General features: G+C 47.6%; 1 non-coding gene across 1 annotated transcript; it reads left to right on the top strand.

The window, feature by feature from the left end:
• Positions 1-17,051: 17,051 nt before the first annotated feature.
• LOC123458255 lies at positions 17,052-17,155 on the top strand. Its single transcript, XR_006635550.1, has one exon. It is a non-coding gene; the product is annotated as a U6 spliceosomal RNA (small nuclear RNA).
• Positions 17,156-22,641: the final 5,486 nt, after the last annotated feature.

Raw genomic sequence — 22,641 nt, 5'->3', positions numbered from 1 at the left:
GTTGTGAACAAAATGGAACTGGTTTGATTTAAGTTTTAATTTATGTGAGTGCTTCTCTGGAAGCCAAGTTGAGTAGTGTTTCTTGTGGGATTTGTTTTTCCATGTAGACCTATTACATAACATGAATTTAAAGGGAGCACATAAACACAGGTTCGATTCCCCAGTACCTATATAAAGCCTGATGCACAAAGTGCCACATATATCTGGATTTTGTTTGCAGTGGTTAGAGGCCCTGGCCTGCCCGTTCTCCCCCAGCCCCTATCTATCTATCTATCTATCTATCTATCTATCTATCTATCTACCTATCTATCTGTCTATCTCTGTCTCTTTTCTCTCTCTGCTTGCAAATAAATAAATAAATCACATTAAGATTATATAACTCTTATGTTATAGTTTGTGTATTTGTTTTGAGGCAGGATTTCACCCTAGTCCAGGCTGACCTGAACTCGCTCTGCAGCCTAGGCTGGCCTTGAACTCAGCCTTCCTAAATTCTGGGATTAAAGGTGTGAGCCTGGCTACTACAGTAAGTTCTTGTCATGAGACAGAGTCCTGTAACAAAACAAATTTACCACTTTGTAATAAGAGAGTCAAATTCACGTACTCATAACGGAAAGAACAAATTACAGTCGGCTGATCCCATGGTTCAACTCTGCAGTCAGAGCTACTTGGAGTTTTACAAACTATTTTCCTTTGTTCTCGAAGGAACCAGCTAGGAACAAGTCTTTATGGCAGTAGTAGGCCCTGCTGTGGAGAACAAGTCATGAAGCAGACTAGACTAAGCCGACTGCCTAGGAAAAACTTGGGAGAAATTGTGATGGGTAAAAGATGCACTGAGGTTCTGCTCCATGTCAGGAAAAGTAGGGGTGGGGGGATGAGATGGAGCTGTGGGCTTGCTTTTTTAAATTTTTTCAAATATTTTATTTATTTATTTATTTGAAAGAGAGGCAGAGAGAGAGAGAGATCCAGGGCATCAGAGCCTCTAGCCACTGCAAATGAACTCCAGACACATACACCACCTTCTGCATCTGGCTTTATATGGGTACTGAGGAACTGAACATGGGCTCTTTGGCTTTACAGGCAAGCGTTTTAACTGCTAATTCATCTCTCCAGCCTGGGCTTGCTTTTCTCATCACTGGTGATGTGCAGAGCAAAAGCCTGTAATGCAATTAGTGGCAAAGAGCCATTCCTGGGATTTGAAATCTTGGAATCCATGGGAAGAATTGGACAATGAGGGGGGAGAGAGCAAGACAGAAGTAACAGAAGATGTCCCTCATATCAGACCTTTAATATGGAAGAAGGGAAAATCCATGCTTCCACATGCAGATGGAGCCCTTTGTAATGGCCTAGTACAAGAAGCTGATAGTCAGAAAAGGCTCTGCCTCTGTATTGATTGAACTGGGAAAGGCTCTTTTTTCTGATTTATTTATTTATTTGTTTGTTTGTTTGTTTGTTATTAGAGACAGAGAGAAGGACAGAGAGAGAGAGAAGAGGGTGAGAATGTGAGTGCCAGGGCCTCTAGCCACTGCAAATGAACTCCAGATGCCTGTATTGAAAGGCCCAAGAAGCCAAGAGCCTAGAAATACTATCACGCTCCAAAAGAAGCTTTAGCGGGGCCCTGCATACCTCAAATTCCAGGCCCTACTATCTACTAGAAAGTAAGTAAAAAGTCACTCTTCTCATTGTGTCAGAGCCTGCTCTCGATATAGAACTAGGTAAAAGGGCGTAAGACAGGCCCTTGAGGACGGGAAGTGAGTAATGGATTAAACCGCTTATCTGGCTTCTGTAAGCTGCTCGCACCATAAGCCCTAGTAACCTGTCTTACTACACTTTGTCACCCCCACCCAAGAGCCCATGCAAATGCTGACCGCTGAGGTTATAGGAAACTGATTGGTCCATGGAGCTTAGGCTTGAGTAATTTAAAATGATTGGCTTAGAAACTATGGAGTGGCATAAACTGACTGGCCTGCACTGCATGGGCACCTGAGGCTAAGAAATGATTGGTTTTAATGCACAGGCTTTGTTAGAAATCATATAAAAGTTGTCCCGTTCCTGCATTTGGGGCTCTGCAGTCCTCTGCCCCTGCGTGGTGTATGACTGTGGGCCCCAGCGTGCTTGGAATAAAAATCCTCTTGCTGTTTGCATCAAGACCGTTTCTCGGAGTGATTTGGGGTGTCGCCATTTCCGGACGGAGCGTGGGGTCCTCGTTCTGAGGGTCTTACAGAATCACCATGTGCATCTGACTTACATGGAACCTGGAGAATTGAACTTGGGTCCTTAGGCTTTGCAGGCAAGTGCCTTAACTGCTAAGCCATCTCTCCAGCCCTGGGAAAGGCCCTTAAACAAGAAATAAGAAATCAAGCTGGTGCTGAGCAGAAAACCTTCTCCCTATATCCCAGCCAATTGAAAGCTGGAAAAAGCTGCACTGTATGCAGCTCTATGCAGCACAGAAGTCATCAGTGGTGAAAACAGAGGACACTGGAAACCTCAAGTTTGGCCAGACAGGCCAAATGACCAGACTGGTGCAATAGTGGCATGTCTGCTCTGGGGGAAACCAACTGCTCTCTAATTGGACTGGAGTCCTGCTCTATGGGAGGAAATACATGCCTAGTACTAAAACCTAATCAAAAGCCTATGGCAGGGGAGGTCATGTGTCTTAGCGGTATAAAACCTGCTCTTGTCTGGCCAAATGCGTATATTATTCTCACCAAACTGCCCTGAAAGCACTACACTTAATTTTCATATTCATATATTAATGCTACTCTCACTTCTGGTTAGAGAAGCTTCTCTTTTCAGATGGCGCTGACCACTGGGATGACCCAAAAGGCAACATAGTGCTGAGAAGAAGGGACGGAGGAGTGTCCAGCACTGAAACATATCTATTACACCCTCCAAGGCTCAGGGTCCATTGCGAAGGAGGTGGCTGAAAGAATGTAAGAGCCAAAGGAAGGGTGCCACTCCTTACAATGCAACTGGCCAGACAGAAATTGGCCTCAATATCCATGACCTCTCAGCACCTACCAATACCTTCACAAGACCCTCATAATAGGAGAAAAAGACGATGACATCAAAATAAAAGAAAGACTAACAGAGAAAGGGAAGAGATATGATGGAGAGTGGAGTTGTGAAGGGGAAAATGGGGGAGGAGAGGGAAATATGACTTATTGTCTGTAAGCATAGAAGTTGTCAATAAAACAAAATATATATAAATGTATATATATGTACACACACCCACACACACACACACACACACATATAGAAAGAGAGAGAAATAAAATACAATAAAAATGAGCAGCTTCTTGAAGAGTCCTTAAAAATTAGGGCCTTGGGCTGGAAAGACTGCTCAGTGGGTAAGGTGCTTGCCTGAAGAACCTAATGACCCAGGTTTGATTTCCCAGCACCTGTGTAAAGCCAGATGCACAAAGAGGTACATGTATCTGCAGTTTATTCGCAGTGGCTAGAGGCTCTGGTGTGCCCATTTCTCTCATTCTTTCTTCTCTCTCTCTCTGTCTTGCTCTGTGTCTCTATCTCTCTCTCCTTGAAAATAAAACACTAAATAAAAAAATTAAATATTTAGAAAAAATTAGAACATCCTCACTATATGTATGCAGGGGAGGGTCAGTTGAACTTGTGGAATCTTTTTTAAATTATTTGTTTATTTATTTGAGTGTGCATGCGCGTGTGCGTGTGTGTGTGTGTGTGTGTGTGTGTGTGTGTGTGTGTGCCAGGGCTTCTTGTCACTACAAACAAATGCCTATGTGGATCTCTTACCATTGCAAATGCATGCCTTTCAGGTGTTATATGGGCTTCTAGAGAATTGAGCCTGGGCTAGCAGACTTTATGAGCAAGTGCCTTCAACTACTGAACCACTGCCCCAGCCCCTGAGCCTGTGAATCCTTGTTTTGCCTTTGCTGTCACTGAATGTGCATCATTCAAGGGTCTGATGTCCAGCAGAGCTGTCTTCGTGGAGGTGGTCTTTCTTCTTTGTGACTCCTGGGCCTCCTCTGGCCACTTAGTTTGTACAGACTGGGCCAACTCTCTCACCTTTCTGAGGCTCCCCTGAAGGTGTGCCAGGATGGCTATTTTAACCAGTGGGTGTCTCCCAAGTCTTGGGTAGTTGTTTCCACACTCCCCAAGTCAGTACAGATATTAGCTTAAAAGAGAGACAGGGGGCTAGAGAGATGCCTGCAAAGCCTAACAACCCGGGTTCAATTCCTCAGTACCCATGTAAAGCCAGGTGCACAAAGTGGCTCATGCATGTGAAGCTCAATTGCAGTAGCTAGAGGCCTTGGTGTGTCCATTCTCTCTGTTTCCCTTCTCTCTATCTCTCTCTGCTTGAAAATAACTGCATAAAATAGATTTCAAAAGAGAGGCAGGGAATGGAGAGATGGCTTAGCGGTTAAGGCATTTGCCTGCAAAGGCAAAGGAGCACGGTTCGATTCCCCAGGACCCACGTAAGGCAGCTGAAAAGCCCCAACCAAAGTAACACCATGACAGGCTTTAGAAATACAAATAGGCTTAAGTTTCTGTTACCTGCCAAGTTACTGACACAGCATTTTACAGGTACTGGGAAAACCATAAACTGCCCAGTACCTGAAATAACACTGAAATGGGCCAATCAGAAAGGACTAACTAAATGTTACACATTCTTGTGACTCCTGTGGCTATAGATAAGTTTGCTTAATGTTCCTCAGCAACTACATAACCAATCAGATTACTACATGTACGCCTTTGCTAAATGTCAACCAATCATATTAACAATTCTCCTTTTCTTTGTTTGAACCCAATAAAAGCTGCTCCCAAACGCCATTTGAGTTCTTGGACACATCCACTTCGTTGGTGAAGTCTGGAGCCACAGCTTAAGCCCGAAATAAAGCTCCTTGCTGTGGCATACGTGTCCGACTTTCTCAGTGGTCTTTGGGGACTCCGTGATATGGGCATAACACCAGCTGCACAAGATGGCACATGTGTCTGGGGTTTGTTTGTAGTGGCTGGAAGCGCTGGCATGCCCATTTTCTCTCTCTGTCTCTCTCTCTCAAATAAATAAATAAATAAAATTTTAAAAAATTTAAAAAAGAGAGACAGACAGGCAGAAAGAGTATGGGTATGTCAGGGCCCCTTACCACTGCAAATGACCTCCAGGCCCACACACCACTTTGTGCCTCTGGCTTTACATGGGTTCTGCAGTACTGAATCCAGGCCAGCAGGGCCTTGTAAGCAAGTGCCTTTAACCAGAGAGCCATCTCCTCAGCCTCGTCTTCATAATGCCAAGGCCTCCTGAGTATTGACTGCCCTGCTGGAGGGGTACTGGGTATCATGTATACCCCTGGAACTTCAGGGTTTTGGGGGGTTCTAGAGCAACAAATAACGAAGTAGCTGAGTATAGAATTTGATGCCCCTGTTGGCCTCAGACTTAGAGCCAGCAAGCCCCAGGGTCGTTCTCAGTTGAGAAAATCTGCTTCAGGCCTCTGAGGGCAGGGCTAACTCTCCTATGCACTTTCCAGCTTGAGCCAGCTTCCTGGCACTGGCACGCTTTGACCCACCAGGATCCAGCCCGCCTGCTTCTCCACAACTGCCTCTGGTTCTTGCCTCACCCAGGAGCTGACAGCTCTTCAGCTCTCCAAATTACTGATCTCGGGCCCCCTGGGTAGCTCAGGGTTAGTTTTATTGAACATTTAAAAAGAAACACTTAAATTTAAACGTGTGGGGGGCTGTGGTGTGTTGGCATAGTGCATGTACCTGTGTGTGCCCTTGTGGCACCCCACATACTTGCCTAGTGGGCACCGCTCACCGGCAGATGCTGGAGTGTACCATCTGATGGCCCACTCCGCCACTCTCCTAACCAGATCTTGGTTTGAGCCAGAATCTCTTTTTACTGATTCCGGAGCTTGTGGGGCTCCAATTATTTTCTGGTCGCTGCTCCCCTGAGAAACTCGGATAACAGACATGTGTGGCCATGCCCTGCTGTTTTATGCTGAATCTGGATAGTCGAACTCTGACTGTCTCCGGCCCCTCAGGTCCTCAAGCACTTAATCACTGAACCTTCTCTCCAGCCCTTTTATAACTTTCGATGCACAATTTTCATACATGTACCTAATGTATTGTAATCAAAATATCCTCCCGTTATCTTTTCTTGTAACCTCCTCCCCATCTCCCTTTCCCTGAACCCCTTCTTTCCAACTAGTCCCTCTTCTACTTTGATGTCTTTTTTTATACTCGCCGCCACCGTCCGTGACAGAATGTTGATGCCCAATATGGTGCAGGTTTTATATGCACATCAAGACAGATGCTGTGAGGTCATGAATGCAATGGCCACTTTATGTGTGGAAGACAGCATTCCAAAGCTCTCCTCACCATCCTCTTTCTGACCCCTTTTCTGCAGTGTTCCCTGTAACTCGGGGTTTTTTTTTTAAAAAAAAAATTGTTTTGTTTTGTTTGTTTTTGGAAGTGTTTTACAATTCACAATTTAGTCTCAGGGTGGCCTCAAATTCACGGCGATCCTCCTACCTCTGCCTCCCAAGTGCTGGGATTAAAGGTGTGCGCCACCACGCCCAGCCCGGTTTTTCCTTTTAAACAAAATATTCCCTTTCATGATGGTACCTTGCCTTTACCCAAAAGGCATGACAATACGGGCTTTCAGTCCGCCACTGACCCATGCACTGGAGGACTCACCCACTGCTGCCCCAAAAACCACAGCTGGACTTGAGACTCACATGAGGACTGTGGGCTTGTCCGGAAGCCAGGACTGCCTGGCTTTAACTGGCTTAGCTTGTGGGCGTGGCTTTTACATTGTGCCCCATGCCTGCTCAGCTCTGCCTGCTTCTATCCAAGCGCTGGGTCTTTGCCACTGCTCCCTCCATGGGGTTCGCTCTTTGAGATAAATTCTTTATTTCTTATTCTGACTCTCTTTCACCCATCTCCCAGTAGCAGCTTCTAGTCCAACATCTTACCCAGTAGTCATTCAGAATTTCCTTTTTTTCTGGAATTCTTGACTTGAACTCTTCCAGTGTGTTTTATGAGGCCCTGAAGATGATTAGCCATAGACTCAGGCCCCTATCACTAATGGGTAACATTAGTGCCTCAATGTAGCTTCCCTGGTCTTTTTTTAAAATTATCTATTTATTTATTTGAGAGCAACACAGTGAAAGAGGCAGATAGAGATAGATAGAGACTAAGTGTGCCAGGGCCTCCAGCCACTGCAAACAAACTCCAGACGCGTGTGCCCCCTTGTGCATCTGACTAACGTGGGTCCTGGAGAATCGAGCCTCGAACCAGGGTCCTTAGGCTTCACAGGCAAGTGCTTAACCACTAAGCCATCTCTCCAGCCCTTTCCCAGTCTTTTGATGTCATCTGGTCCCAAACAAGTTCTGGGACAAGGCCAGTGTCCACTCTGGATCCATCTAATGACAATGACAATCTATGGGACTGTCCAGAACTGTCCATCCTGACCTCCCTGCTGGGCTCCTCCCTGGCAGGTATAGTGCTGAGGAAGGACCAGGCCCGCTGGTTCCTCCCAAGGGGTTGAGGAGGAAGATGAGCGTCGGACGACTCAGAACCTCTCCTAGTCACCAGAGAAAAACCACACTGGGTCGGGAGTCTTGTGGAAGCAGGAACTCGCTTTATGGTTACAAGCAGTTGCCTATATAATGTTGGGAACGAAGGCGGGGATTTTAGGATGGGGGAAGAAGCCAATAGTAAACTGTGACTATTGAAATGATAATTCCAACTCCTGCGCGGAAGTAGCAGGCAAGAAGCCATTAGGCGTCTTGCTGAGTCCAAGGCAGATCACCAAACTTTAGCTAAGCTCGGGAAGTTCCACTAGGCCTCACGCCCGGGGCCTTTCAGGGCCCAACACTTCCCCACAGGGACCCTGCATTCTCCTTTACCCTCTCAAGCCATGCTCTTGGCCATCTAAACCTGGGGACCCCAAATCCTCTCTCTGTCCTTTTCACACTGAATCCCTACTCAGAATCCTCTCTGTCCACCTCACAGAGAGATTGAGGTCAGCCATTGCAGGTCTCAGCCATGGCCCTAAGACCCTGGCACATGGTCCAAAAGATCAGTGGTATAAAGATCTCAGGAGCCAGGGACCAGGTAGACTATGGCACTGAGGCTGGTATTGGAGGGGGGTTCCTGTGTTCAAGGTCTCCGTGACTCCCGTGTGTCTGTGGGGACAGGCCCAACACTAACTGCTGATTGATTTCTGGAGACCATTGATGAATCCAGTATTTAGAGGAGCCAGTGCCTGCAGAGGAAGAAGGCAGGAACTTGACATTGGGCTCTGGCCACACTCCCAGCAGGAGCCTGAAGGAGCCCACGGTCTGTGCTCCTGACTGCTCAACACCCATGTTCTGTCCACTCCAACCTGGTCCTTCAGGTGACCTTCTCAGCATCCCCTATGCTGGGTCTCTGGTCAGAGCTCCTCCTAGGACACATGTCTCTCAGGAAGCCCCTGCCCAAGCCTGCCAAACTCTATATTCTGCTGTTGACCATGCCCAGGACGCCTCTGACCCACCAGCATCTCAGCCCCACCTTTACACCACCCAGCCTACACTGTGGCCCAACCCAAGTGGACCCTCTGCCTCTGATCCCACATCAGTTCTGTTGTAGTCAGTTTCACGTTGCTGGATGAACTTCCAAACCAGGCACAGATTAATGGGAGGGAGGGTTTATTCGAAGCTTATGGGTCCAGGGGAAGTTCCGTAATGGAGGAAGCTGGTCCCCTTTCACAGTTCCACACAGAGAGAAGCACCACCAGCAGCTCCACAGCCAAGCACCCTCCAGAACCCCAGGCAGAGTTCTACATACCTTAGACTGGAATTCCAGATCTTCCCCCTGGGAACACACCTTGGGAATGGACCCTAGGATCCTCCCACAGTGACACCTCCTCCAGCCAGACAGCTGGAAATCCAAGAAGCTTTAATAAACTCCTGAATCTATGGGGGATATCCATTCAAACTACCACATGTCCATGCTGGGACCCTTTCCCATCTTCCCTTGTCCCTGCTCCCTTCTTTTATTTTAAGTTCTTTAGAGACAGAGAAAGAGAATTGGCAGGCCAGAAGAACCTCAGCCACTGCCATTGAACTCCAGATGCTTGCGCCACCTAGTGGGCATGTGCAACCTTGCACTTACCTCGCCTTTGTGCGTCTGGCTTACATGGGATCTGGAGAGTGGAACATGGGTCCTTAGGCTTCGTAGGCAAGCACATTAACAGATAAGCCATCTCTCCAGCACCCCTGTTCCCTTCTTAAAGGTGGCTTTCCGCTCCAGCTTTTAGGAAAGTGGCATATTATTTGCTGGGCAGGAAACATGCCCATTCCTGCACAAAAGAAGACCAGCCCATTGCCTCCCTTCACATCCACCAGAAACAATCTCCACATTAAGGAATTCAGGAGGAAGCTGATGTGAGTACCCTGCCCACAGGGAGCCCTCCACAGCCTGACTGTGATCTCCAGGCCCAGCTTCACTTCCTACATGGACCCTGGACCTGGCTCACTCCTGCACATAGATTATGCCATCTCTTGTGTGATCTCAGCAAGGTACCAGATGGCCCCTGGCAACACCAGACGTGTTGACAGGGACCATGCTGAGCACAGGAGGGCTGTGGTGCTCATCGTTGTTTCCCGTGCACTTGAAGACCAAGGCAAGAACCTAGTCTCCTAAGTGGAACATGGCCCAACGTGAGCAGGATGCCTGGGGCGCAGGCTGGTTTTTGGGGTGCACAACTGTTCAGTTTTCACCTGCTGTTGCTACCTTGAGCACACAGGAGGACAAATGTGCAATCGCCTCTGGGATGTACCAGGGCAAGTGGCCTGCTATTAAAGAGAACTGGCTGGGAAGTCCAAGGCCTCATCCACGAGCCAGGATGGGAGCCAGTAATTGGCTCCAAAGACCCAGAGTGGGCCGCGTGGGGCCTCGTTCTGGTTTGTATTGCTGCTGGAGGCTGCATCCCAGCCAGTTGGAGCTGTCCTTAAGGCCTTTCAGGCCTGTAATAAAGACCCCCCAGATGCCACTCCAGACATTCTGGCAGCCCCAGGCTCGTCTTCGTGCTGAGGCCCTGGGGAGTGAATAGGCGTGGTGGGAAAGCCATGCTACTTTCATCCTGTGTCCCAGGAAATCCATCAGACATGTTCAGTTCAAGCTGCCTCTGGATGAGTTCAATGTTGATGGCGTCTTCCATGTGGGTAAGTGGCCAAAGTCATATTATCGCCCTCAATAGAGCCTGCAGAAACAACAATCTGATGGCTAAGTGGTGTGTGTCACCCACAGGGTCGGGGCATTTCATTGTCATCCAGTTCCTGCCTGGGAAGGACCACGCCATAGCCTACTGCAAGGGGAGGAAGGATGACACCACCTACAACATGAAGATGCTCATGGGTGGGTCCTTGTCATTCCTGCCAAGCCACCACAAGGTCACACCAATGGAGCCAGCTAGTTGCTCCTGAAATTCCTGGATTCTGCGGGACTGCAACTTGTCAACTCTTGTGGGCCAAGGTGTAGCCCATAAGAAGACACAGTACTCAGACACCAGACATATCAACACAAGATCTAAGGATAAGAGAGTCCAAGAGCTAACAAATCCCTCTCCTACCCAGAATCCATAAGTCCCAGGCATGGCTCCCCAGGTGGGAAACAGAGGGATCTGGGACATCAAGTACAGCTCCCTGTCTGTGCCCAGCACTGCATTGGGATCCAGAGAACCTCAGCAGAATTTTGTGGTGATGGGGTTACTACTAGTCAGGGTATATCCCTGAGTCCACATCTCTACAGAAAGAGGCTGAGGTCAGGGATACAGGAGGAGACCCCTGGATGAGCCAAGGGCCCACAGGGGAACCTGTCTCTACAGGATGAGTGACCCTGTTAGCAGGACATGGGTGTCTATGGACCAGGCAGGGCTCGAGGTCCTCATCAGGAAATGTTCCTGAGGAGACTGACAGGGAGGGTCCTTGACAGGAGGACCCCTGTCTTCCCATCTCATATGCTACTGTCTGCTGTCACACTCAAGGTTGACCCTCAGTGAGACACTGGGACAGGGTAGAGCAGTGCTGGGTGACCTTAAAGCCACGCTGTGCCTGTGCAGGGAATTCTGTCTGTGTCCTGTGCTCTCCAGGGATGGGTGATGGGATGCTTTCCTGTGGAGCTTCGGGTGAGGGACTCACCCAGGGCAGTCAGACTCAGGACATGCATCTGCTCTGGTGACGCGGCCTTCCAAGGAGAAGCAAACACAAGGGTTCCCACCTGCTTGGCCTCCTCGGGGGGTTTGGAATGGGGAGGCAGCATCCCTGGCTTCAGTTGTCTCAGATTGGAGACCCCGAGGGTCTCATGGGGAAAAGTCTGTACCTGTAGGGAGAGTCCTTCCCAGCACCCTCTCCCCATCCCCACTTGAACTGGGAGCCTGGAATTATACATCACCCTTACCCATGTGGACTACAAGATACACCCAGGAGGAACAAGCAGGACCCACAAAATATTTCAAAGAGTTTGTGGAAAGGAGAGGGCTGAGCAAGATGGAAATCATCAACTTTCCCCACAATGGTAATGAGACGGGCTTTCCCTTGCTTCTCCTTCCCTTTCGTTCACGATCTCCCTGTAAGATGGCAACCACATGGACACCTCTCTCCGCCTCTTGTCTATTTCTGGTCTGCAGATGTGAGTTGTCCAGAGACTCCTAGTACATGAAGGAAGTGCCAATGAGATCCTGCAGGAGCTGGGGCCGCTGGCTGCTCTCTGATCATCAGGCAGACATCTCAGGGCCTCAAGACGACAGGGCCCGATGCTCACACCCTCCCACACCTCAGCTTTCATTGAAATTGGTCAATGTTCCTGGCCACATGTGTGCATGCCACTTTTGCCTCAGCTTTCAATAAAATAGGTCAAAAACTAGTCTGAAGAGATGGCTCAGTGGTTAAGGCATTTGCCTGCAAAGACTATGGACCCAGGTGTGATTCCCCAGGACCCACATAAGCCAGATGTACAAGGTGGCGTGCATGCATGTGGAGTTCGTTTGCGGTGACTGGAAGCCCTGGTATGCCCACTCTCTCTCTCTCCCTCTATCTGCCTCTCTCTCTGTCTGTCACTCTCAAATAAATAAATAAAAATGAACAAAAAAATTTTTTTAATAGATCAAAAATGAAGATGGAGCCAGGCGTGGTGGCACAAGCCTTTAATCCCAGCACTTGGGAAGCAGAGGTAGGACTATCACCATGAGTTTGGGGCCACCCTGAGACTACATAGTTAATTCCAGGTCAGCCTGAGCCAGAGTGAGACGCTACCTGGAAAAAGAAGAAGAAGGATCCCTACATTTTCTATAAAAACAAGCCAAGTGGCATGTGTGATAGGAAGGGAAAATCTACTTGAATGGTTTCCTTTGCTGACATGGTAGGAGACAGTGTCAAATATCTTCACTTACTGAGTTATTGAAGAAACCTGCCAGAAATGCATTCTCTGATTGGGTCAAACTCCCCGCTTCCACCGTGCACTCAGCATCCCCACCCCAGGGGTAAAGGGAGGAGAGGCTCGGTTGGGTCTCAGGGCAGACTGGAGGTGGCTGAGACCCTAGAGCATAGATAGCACTTCTCCATCACTAGCAGGGACCTCCTGAGAGACACATGTCCTGAGAGAGGCTCTGACCAGAGTCCCTGAAGAGTCAACCAGTAGAAAAGACACCTACAGATTGGCCTTTACGTTTAGGTGGCTAAGACGGGGACAGAACAGGGGCAGAGTGGACAAGAGTTCAGGAGGGGACAGGTCATCAGTGAAGGCATGACCATAGGCTCCTCCAGTTTACAGTCACCCTCCTAGGGTGTGAAGAGTGTCCGGTGTCCAGTCTCTGCCTCCTTCCTCTCTGGATGCTGGTTCCTCTAAGCACTGGATGCACCAATGGTCTCCTGAAACCAATTGGAAATTAATGTTGACCTGTCCCCACTAACATATGACAGTCACAGGGTCCTTGAACCTATGACTTCAGCACTGTGTCCTGGAACCCATGTGACCTTGACGGCACTTATCTTCCACACCAAGGCTGACCCAAGTCCCTTTGTGAGGGGACAGGAACATCCAGAATAGGGGTTTGATGTGGAAAGGGCAGAGAAGGAAGCTGAGGCCCCCAAGTGGCTGACAGCCTGACCAGCAGGTGGACAGCTCCCTGAAGAGAAAGGAGGACTTGGGGTCATGATGGAGAGCCTGTGGGCTCACGATAGACATATCCACAAGCTAGAGTTGTCACTAAATGGAGCCAGTGTACCTCGACACTAGCCTTGACCCAAGAACTGTTAGGGACAGGGATATTTTGTGTAACCAGCCACCTGACTGTTCTTTGGTTCATTCTGCAGGGAGAATGTTTTCAGACTGGGAAGCGCTCCACCTCAGGCTCTGAAGCCAGGAGAAGGGCAAGGAGAGGGCCTCATGCTCACATCCTCCCCATGGCCAGACACCAATTCCATGGAAAGCAGCCTTCGTTCTCCCCACCTCCTCCCCCCTCCCAGACCTTCCAACTCCAAGCACAATGTCCGTCGCCTCCAGACAGCAACCCTGGATGCCTGATACCCTCACTTAGCTCCAGCCCCCCCCCCCCAAAGCTGAGCTGTCATCTCTCCTGTGTCCTCTCCTCCTATCTATGCCCCACTCCCCCGTGTGGTCCCTCTGCAGACCTTGCTGACATCAACTCTCAGTCCTACCTCTAGAAAGATCCCCAAATCTACCTCTCTCCAGAGCTTCTGTGTGTGCAGAGGCCCCTCCCCTCTCTCCAGGCTCCACAAGGGTTCTGAACACAGGCCACTGACTGACTGCAGTCCCCCCCCCCCCCCCGGTTCTCCCTCTCATTCATCAACCCTTCCGTCCTCAGACCTTGCACCACTGCGCATGTGCAACTGCAGACTTTCTCCTATCCGTGTGTGCCACTGCGCATGTGCAACTGCAGACTTTCTCCTATCCGTGTGTGCCACTGCGCATGTGCAACTGCAGACTTTCTCCTATCCGTGTGTGCCACTGCGCATGTGCAACTGCAGACTTTCTCCTATCCGTGTGTGGGGAATATGTGACCATGCGTGCGCACATATGTGCCCCTCTGCATGCACAGGCCTGTGCTTGTTCAGACATGTGAGTGTCCCTGGTTGTGTACGTGGATGAGCGTGAGTACATGTATGTGCATGTGTGTCCGTGTGCTTGCATGACCGCGTGAGCCTGTACACACTCCTGTAAGCACGCACACATGTGGATGCCTACATGTCTATGGTCCGACCCATGTGGTAGACGCACCCTTCCGAGCAATCCTTCTGCTATGCAGTTCTTGACGTGAAAGCGGGGTGAGGGCATACCGCACATCCGTGATCACTGTTCTAAGTACTAAACTACGGGACACGTTTTTGGAGTTTAAAAAAGTCTGCATGTTATTTATATTTTTAATGTTTATTTATTTATTTGATGGAGAGAGACAAAGAAAGAGAAAGAATGGGCACGCCAGAGCCTCCAGTCACTGCAAATGAACCCCAGATGCATGTGCCACTTTGTGCATCTGGTTTAGGTGGGCCCTGAGGAATCGAACCTGGGTCCTTAGGCTTTGCAAGCTAGTATCTTAACTGCTAAGCCATTTCTCCAGCCCAATGTTATTTATTTTTTTAAGTCACTGTGGTCTTATGTTTACTCTTAATGTACTTATATATTTACATGATCTGAAGAGACTTGTGGCCTCCAGGAGGAGCATCTTCTTGTGGTGGTTTTGATGCAAAGTGCTTCCAGTTGATCCAGAGCCTAACTTAGCTGCTAACTAACCTGTTCTGGGAGGACGCCTAGGCCAATTGTTTCAAAAGGCAGAGGAGGGCTGCAGAGATGGCTTAGCGGTTAAGCACTTGCCTGTGAAGCCTAAGGACCCCGGTTTGAGGCTCAATTCCCCAGGACCCATGTTAGTCAGATGCACAAGGGGGTGCACGCGTCTGGAGTTTGTTTGCAGTGGCTGGAGGCCCTGGAGCGCCCATTCTCTCTCTCTCTCTCTCTCTCTCTCTCTCTCTCCTTGCAAATAAATAAATTTTTAAAAAATAAATTAAAAGGCAGAGGACTATGTCAAATCCCAGGGCATTGATGCTGGAGTTTAACCGTGTTATTGTGCCCTCCAAATCCAAATCCTTTTCCCAGGGAGCTGTGTAGGGAATGGCATGTATGTGAATCAGAAGCCATTCTGCCAGAGAGCATCCTCACCACCCCTACGCTATCTGTGTTGCTCAGTGATTCAGCTGATGGTAAATGGAAAAAAACACTCACTTTTCCACATGTCTGTGATCTCTCAATTCTCTTTCTTTTCTTCTTTCTTTCTTCCTTTTTTTTTCCCCCTCTTTAGGTAGGGTCTCACTCTAGCCCAGGCTGATCTGGAATTCACTATGTAGTCTCAGGGTGGCCTCAAACTCACAGCATTCCTCCTGCCTCTGCTTCCCGAATGCTGGGATTAAAGGCGTGTGCCACCATGCCTGGCTTTGGCCTTTTCTTGTGTAAGAGAGAGAATTGGCATGCCAGGGCCTCCAGCCACTGCAATTGAACTCCAAATGCATGTGCCTCCTTGTGTGCATGTGCGACCTTGCCCACTTGCGTCACCTGTGTGTCTGACTTACGTAGGACCTGAAGAGTCAAACATGGGTCCTTAGGTTTCACAGGCAAGCGCCTTAACTGATAAGCCATCTCTCCAGCTCAGACCTTTCTTTTTTTTTAAGGAGAGAGAAAGTGAAAGAGAGAGAGTTGGTGCACCTGGACCTCCAGCCACTGTAATTGAATTCCAGATGCACGTGCCACCTTGTGCACATGTGTGACCTTGCACATGCATCACCTTGTGAATCTGGCTTTTGTGGGATCTGGGGAGTCAGACATGGATTCTTAGGCTTCACATGCAAGCGCCTTAATGGCTAAGTCATCTCTCCAGCCCTCAGTTCTTTTTCTTTACCCAAGGATTTTACATCATCCTAACCCAAAAGCACTGTTAGTGACTAAGCAAGGCAGGCACCTCAGCTGAATCATCGAGGAACACAGATAGCGTAGGGGTGGTGAGGATGCTCTACCTTCAAATATCCTTTCCAGGATTATACTAAGTGAGGTAACCCAGGCCCAGAAAGCCAAGCGCCACATGTTCTCCCTCATATGTGGATCCTAGCTACAGATGATTGGGCTTCTGCATGAGAAGGAAAATACTTAGTAACAGAGGCCAGTAAGTTGAAAAGGAGATATAAAGGGACGAGAAAGGAAGGGAGGGGTATACTTAATAGGTTGGTATTGTATATATGTAAGTAGAATGATTGAGATGGGGAGGTAATATGATGGAGAATGGAATTTCAAAGGGAAAAGTGTGGGGGAGGGGAGTGTATTACCATGGGATAATTTTTATAATCATGGAAAATGTTAATAAAAATTGTGAAAAGATAAAAATAAATAAATAAAGCAAAAAAAAAGGGAAAAAATCCTTTCCAGGCTGAGGAGATGACTTAGAGATTAAAGGTGTTTGCTTGCAAAGCCTGACATACTGGGTTCAATTCCCCAGGACCCACGCAAAGCCAGATACACAAAGTGGCACTTGTATCTGAAGTTCATTTGCCCTGGCAGGAGGCCCTGGTGTGCCCATCCTCCCTCTCTCCCCCTTCTCTCTCTCTCTCTCATAAATAAAAAAAAAAACTTTTGAATTAATATTCTTTTCTGTATTTTCAGCTTACACTTCACAGTTCAAGCTGAGCATGCCCAGTGGCATTTCCACCCCTCACTTAATCTTTTACATACGGGCTCCAAGACTTTGACTTAAGCATTCCTCCCCAAATGTATCTACTATCTTTTCTTTTTTATATAAATTACTTATTTATTTGACAGAGTGAGAGAGGGAAAGAATCAGAGAGAGTGAGAATGGGTGTGCCAGGGCCTCCAGCCACTGCACACAAACTCCAGATGCTTGTGCCATCTTGTACATATGGCTTACATGGGTCCTGGGGAGTTGAACCTGGGTCCTTAGGCTTCACAGGCAAATGCCTTAACTGCTAAGCAATCTCTCCATCCAGCCCTATCTTTTCTTTTTAAAGTATGAGCTTGTGCTCACGTCAGCAGCACATATACTAAAATTGGAATGATACAGGGAAGATACATGGCCTCTGCACCAGGATGACACACAATTTGTGAAGCATTCCATATTTTTTTTAAAAAAGTATGATTTTAAACTGAACATGCTCAGGAACAAATGAAGCTAAGCATGCTTAGGGATTGGCCTACCTTATATAAATATACATAGGCTCTGAATAAAATCACCATGGCTCCTTTGTTTGAGGAGAGCACTGCTGTGGAAATGTTCTCCCTGCCTATAGCTCATAATTAATATTTCTCTGCTCTTGGCTTTGTGCTCACCAAAATGTAAGCCCATTGTATTCAGTTACAGCACCACAATTTCCTTATAAACCTTTTGTAACTGAACAATGGGGACCAATTTTAACCTCTTCATGTGTGGCTCATGCCTCTGTTCTAAAGCAGCATTGTGACACTTAAAATTTTGCATGCACCATTATTTTCCATGGTTCCTGAGTCAAGCCTTGTGCATCTGGCTTACATGGATCCTAGGGAATCGAACCTGGGTCCTTCGGCTTTGCACGCAAGTACCTTAACTGCTAAACCATCTCTCCAGCCCCATATATGCTTTTATCAACGATGAAAAGCAATACATAGTTTAAAATTAAAAACAGTGCCATAGGGCTGGAGAGATGGCTTAGCGGTTAAGCGCTTGCCTGTGAAGCCTAAGGACCCCGGTTCGAGGCTCGGTTCCCCAGGTCCCACGTTAGCCAGATGCACAAGGGGGCACACGCGTCTGGAGTTCGTTTGCAGAGGCTGGAAGCCCTGGCGCGCCCATTCTCTCTCTCCCTCTATCTGTCTTTCTCTCTGTGTCTGTCGCTCTCAGATAAATAAATAAAAAATTTAAAAAAAAAAAAAGAATGAGCTGCTCTGGGGTTCTAAAAACAAGGACAACCACAAGTCAGGGAGCTTGGGGAAATCCTTCCACCATTGCTCTGAGGAAGGAGGCCACATGAGAGAGTCATGGAGAAGTAGGTGGCCAGATAGAAACATGCTGAGAAGTTCAAGTGGCAGAAAGCTTTGGCTTTGAAGAGCACAGTAGTTGGGGGCCTGTCCTGTGTGGCAAGAAGGAAAACTCACTGCCTGGTGGAAACTAGAGCCTGATAGTCCATGGTCATTGGGCCGCTCGACTCTGGAGCCACCTCTCTGCCACATGCTATGCATGCCACAGCAGAACCGGGACTCAGGAGCTCAGGTGGGGTGGAATGTTCGATTCCCACGGCCTCCTCCTTCCCACAGGGTGTTTACGGCAAGGCAGGCTCTGAAAGCAAGGAGACCAGCCCTCCATGCTCTGCGTCCTTGACTTTTCCAGCACACTCAGCAATGGAGGCAGAGCCAGGAGAAGTCAAAGTTCTCAGGCCAACTAAGTCTGACATTCATTTGCAGTAGCAGAAAACCCTGTCTCAAAGAAGGTAAGAGCACAGAAACCTCAAAATTGCCTTTTGATCCCCACAGGTGTGCAGTGGCATGTACACACACACATGTCATGCCGCAGCTCACACACACAAAAAAAAATTAAAACTGGGCTGGGGGAGATGGCTTAGCGGCTAAGGTGCTTGCCTGCAAAGCCAAAGGACTTCGATTCAATTCCCCACTATCCACATAAGCCGGATGCACAAAGGTGGCGCATGTATCTGGAGTTGTTTGCAGCAGCGGGAGGCCCTAGCGCACCCATTCTCTCTCTCTCTCCCTCTTTCTCTCCAATAAATAAATAAATAAATAATTTGAACTGAAGGAAAAACATTCAAGCCAACTTAGTCTCACAAAGGGGCCAAGGGACTATTCTGCTGCCTTCCCTGCCCCCCATAACTCTATCACTTACTCCAATTTGTCCAATTTTGTTTGAGTACTTTCTTCTATTTTGTAATCCGCTTTTCTTTATCTCTTGCTCTTTTCTTTTTTTTTTTCTTTTTAGTTTTTTTTTAATTTTTTTTGGTTTATTTTTATTTATTTATTTGAGAGCGGCAGACAGAGAAAGAGGCAGAGAGATAGAGAGAGAATGGCACGCCAGGGCTTCCATCCATTGCAGATGAATTCCAGATGCATGCGCCCCCTTGTGCATCTGGCTAATGTGGGTCCTGGGGAATCGAGCCTCGAACCGGGGTCCTTAGGCTTCACAGGCAAGCACTTAACTGCTAAGCCATCTCTCCAGCCCAAGAGAAAGGGACAGATACAGGCAATGGGCACACCAGGTACCCTAGCACACATGAGCGCCCCCTTGTGTCTCGGGCTCGTGTGTGTCCCAGCAGTTCGAACCCGGGTCCTTTGGCTTCAGAGTCAAAGGCTCTAACCGCTAAGCCATCTCCCGCTTCTCTTTTTAGTTTTTTGAGGTAGAGTCTCACTCTAGTCCAGGCTGACCTGAAATATACTCTGTAGTCTCAGGGTGGTCTCGAGCTCATCATGGTGATCCTCCTACCTCTGCCTCCCAAGTGCTGGGTCTCTTGCACTTTTCTATCCCATTCTCAACATTCTTCTTTCCTATTCTTTTTCTTTTCCTTTAACCTTGTTTAATCTTTCTTTTTCCTTTCCATTCCCCTTCCAATATTTTATTCATTTCTTACTTTAATTTCATTGTTTTTTTAAGGCAGGATCTCACTCTAGATCAAGCTGACCTAGAACTTATTCTGTAGCCTGGGCTGACCTCAAGCTCATGGCACTCCTCCTATCTCAACCTATTGAGTGCTGGAATCAAAGGAGTGAACCACTATACCCAGCTTACTATTTTTGGATTAATTACATGTCATCTTTATACCTCAGTAACATTATATTTTGCAATTTTCTTTTCTACAATATTTTTAAACAAGTATTAACACCAAGGCTCTTCAAAGTATTCCATGCTGGAAGAGGAAGCAATGCTACCAAATTCACTCTACAAATCCAGTATTACCATGAGGCCAAAACCAGACAAGGACATACCCAAAACAAGAAACCTGTACAACAATATCCCTGACCAAAAAAAAAAAAAAAAGACGTATAAGTTTTCAGTCAAATTCTTACAAATCTAACTTCACAGCACATTAAAAAAAATCATGTACCATACAGTATGCATATTCATATTCACACACTGAAGTCATATTGGGCCACAAAGAAGAGTGAAATTATGACAATCTCAGAAAAATAGATGAAATGGGAGATCATCATGTTAAGTGAAATAAGCCAGACTCAAAAACACAAACTTTCTTAGTAGCAGAGGCCAGTAAGTTAAAAAGGAGATATAAAGGGTAGAGAAAGGAAGGGACGAGAGTACTTAATAGGTTGATATTGTATATATGTAAGTACAATGATTGTGATGGGGAGGTAATATGATGGAGAACGGAATTTCAAAGGAGAAAGTGTGGGGGGAGGGAGAGAACTAACATGGGACTTTTTTTATAATCATGGAAAATGCTAATAAAAATTTAAAAACAAAACACAAACTTTGGGCTGGAGAGATGACTTAGCAGTTAAGGCACTTGCCTGCAAAGCCAAAGGACCTCAGTTCAATTCTCCAGGACCCACATTAAGCCAGGTGCACAAGGGGGTGCACACAGTGACATCTACAGGACAGAATAACACAAACAACTACAATCACTAAATGAAAACTTGATCCTAGATGTATTTATAGTACACCATGCACACATTGTACGCTGAAAATTACACAATGATGAATCACAGATCTATTTTTTTAATTATTTATTTATTTGAGAGCGACAGACACAGAGAGAAAGACAGATAGAGGGAGAGAGAGAGAATGGGCGCGCCAGGGCTTCCAGCCTCTGCAAACGAACTCCAGACGCGTGCGCCCCCTTGTGCATCTGGCTAACGTGGGACCTGGGGAACCGAACCTCGAACCGGGGTCCTTAGGCTTCACAGGCAAACGCTTAACCGCTAAGCCATCTCTCCAGCCCGAGATCTATTTTTTTTTGCCTGTGTGTTTACATGGGCATGTGTGGGGTATGCGTGTGCATGTGCCCTGGCAGCACGGCATGTGCTCACCTGCCGTGGGGGCACTCACCTGCACTGGCCGGAGTAGAATATCAAGTGTCCCGTTTTATCACTCTTCTTGTTCTTATTTGAGCCAGACTCCTTTACTGATACTGGAGCCTGCTGTGTTTTGTGAGCCTGGGAAATTCCCTGGTCTTGGCTCCCCTTTGTAGGTCTTGGGGTACAGAAACATGGGGCCATGCCCAGATGTTTAAGTAAGATCTGGAAATTGATACTCAAGTGGTTTGAGGACCCCTCAGACCTTCATGTTTATGCAGGAAACTCATTGAACCACTGAGCCATCTCTCCAGCTCTCAGGGCTCTAAATAAATGTAGGCACGCTATATCCATTCATTCAAAAACATCAAACTGCCGGGCGTGGTGGCGCACGCCTTTAATCCCAGCACTCGGGAGGCAGAGGTAGGAGGATCGCCGAGAGTTCGAGGCCACCCTGAGATTACATAGTGAATTCCAGGTCAGCCTGAGCTAGAGTGAGACCCTACCTTAGAAAAACCAAAAACAAAACAAAACAAAAACATCAAACTGACTGGTGTGGTGGTGCACGCCTTTAATCCCAGCACTTGGGAGGCAGAGGTAGGAGGATCAGCGTGAGTTGGAGGCCACCCTGAGACTACATAGTGAATTCCAGCCAGCCTGAGCTAGAGTGAAACCCTACCTTGAAAAAAAAGAAGGAGGAGGAGGAGAGGGAGGGAGAGAGGGAGGGAGGGAGAGAAGGGAGGGAGGGAAGGAGGGAGGGAGAGAGGGAGGGAGGGAGAGAAGGGAGGGAAGGAGGGAGGGAGGGAGGGAGGGAGGGAGGGAGGGAGGGAGGGAGGGAGGGAGGGAAGGAAAACATCAAACTAACAGAGAGTACAGTACTTGCCAAGCACCCACAGATAGGTGGAAAAGAGGTGGAAGGGTGTTTCTCAAGGGCACACAATGGGACCATGTCACTGTTTGGTATCTTGGTTGTATCGAACATTTTCCCAATATGGTATTATCCTTTCCTTTTGAGACATAACTAGGCAAAGAGAATGAAGAGCTCATGTAATCTCTCTGCATTACTTCATGACTGCGTGTGAATCTACAATTATTTTAAAATAAAAATTTTGGGGCTGGAGAGGATGGCTTAGCAGTTAAGGTGTTTGCCTGCAAAGCCAAAGGATCCCAGTTTGACTCTCTAGGACCCACATAAGCCAGATGCACATGGTGCATGTGTCTGAAGTTCGTTTGCAGTGGCTAGAGGCTCTGATGTGCCCATTCTTTCTCTCTGCCTCTTTCTCTCTCTCAAATAAATAAACTATATTTAAAAAAATAAAAATAGCCGGTGGTGGTGGCACACACCAGTAGGAATTTGCTGAAGAGGCACAGGCAGGAGGATCAGGAGTTCGAGGCCAGCCTGGGCTACACATTTTGCCGGGCATGGTGGAGCATGCCTTTAATCCCAGCACTCAGGGGGCAGAGGTAGGAGGATTGCTGAGAGTTCGAGGCCACCCTGAGACTACATAGCGAATTCCAGGTCAGACTGAGCCAGAGTGAGACCCTACCTTGAAAAACCAAAAAATAAAATAAAATAAAATAAAAATAAAAATGTTCACTTTT

This window comes from Jaculus jaculus, chromosome 1 (genome assembly GCF_020740685.1).
Source record: "Jaculus jaculus isolate mJacJac1 chromosome 1, mJacJac1.mat.Y.cur, whole genome shotgun sequence".
Classification (NCBI taxonomy): domain Eukaryota; kingdom Metazoa; phylum Chordata; class Mammalia; order Rodentia; family Dipodidae; genus Jaculus; species Jaculus jaculus.
Note: the sequence above shows the minus strand (reverse complement) of the source record. Positions and strands in the feature narration are given on the sequence as shown.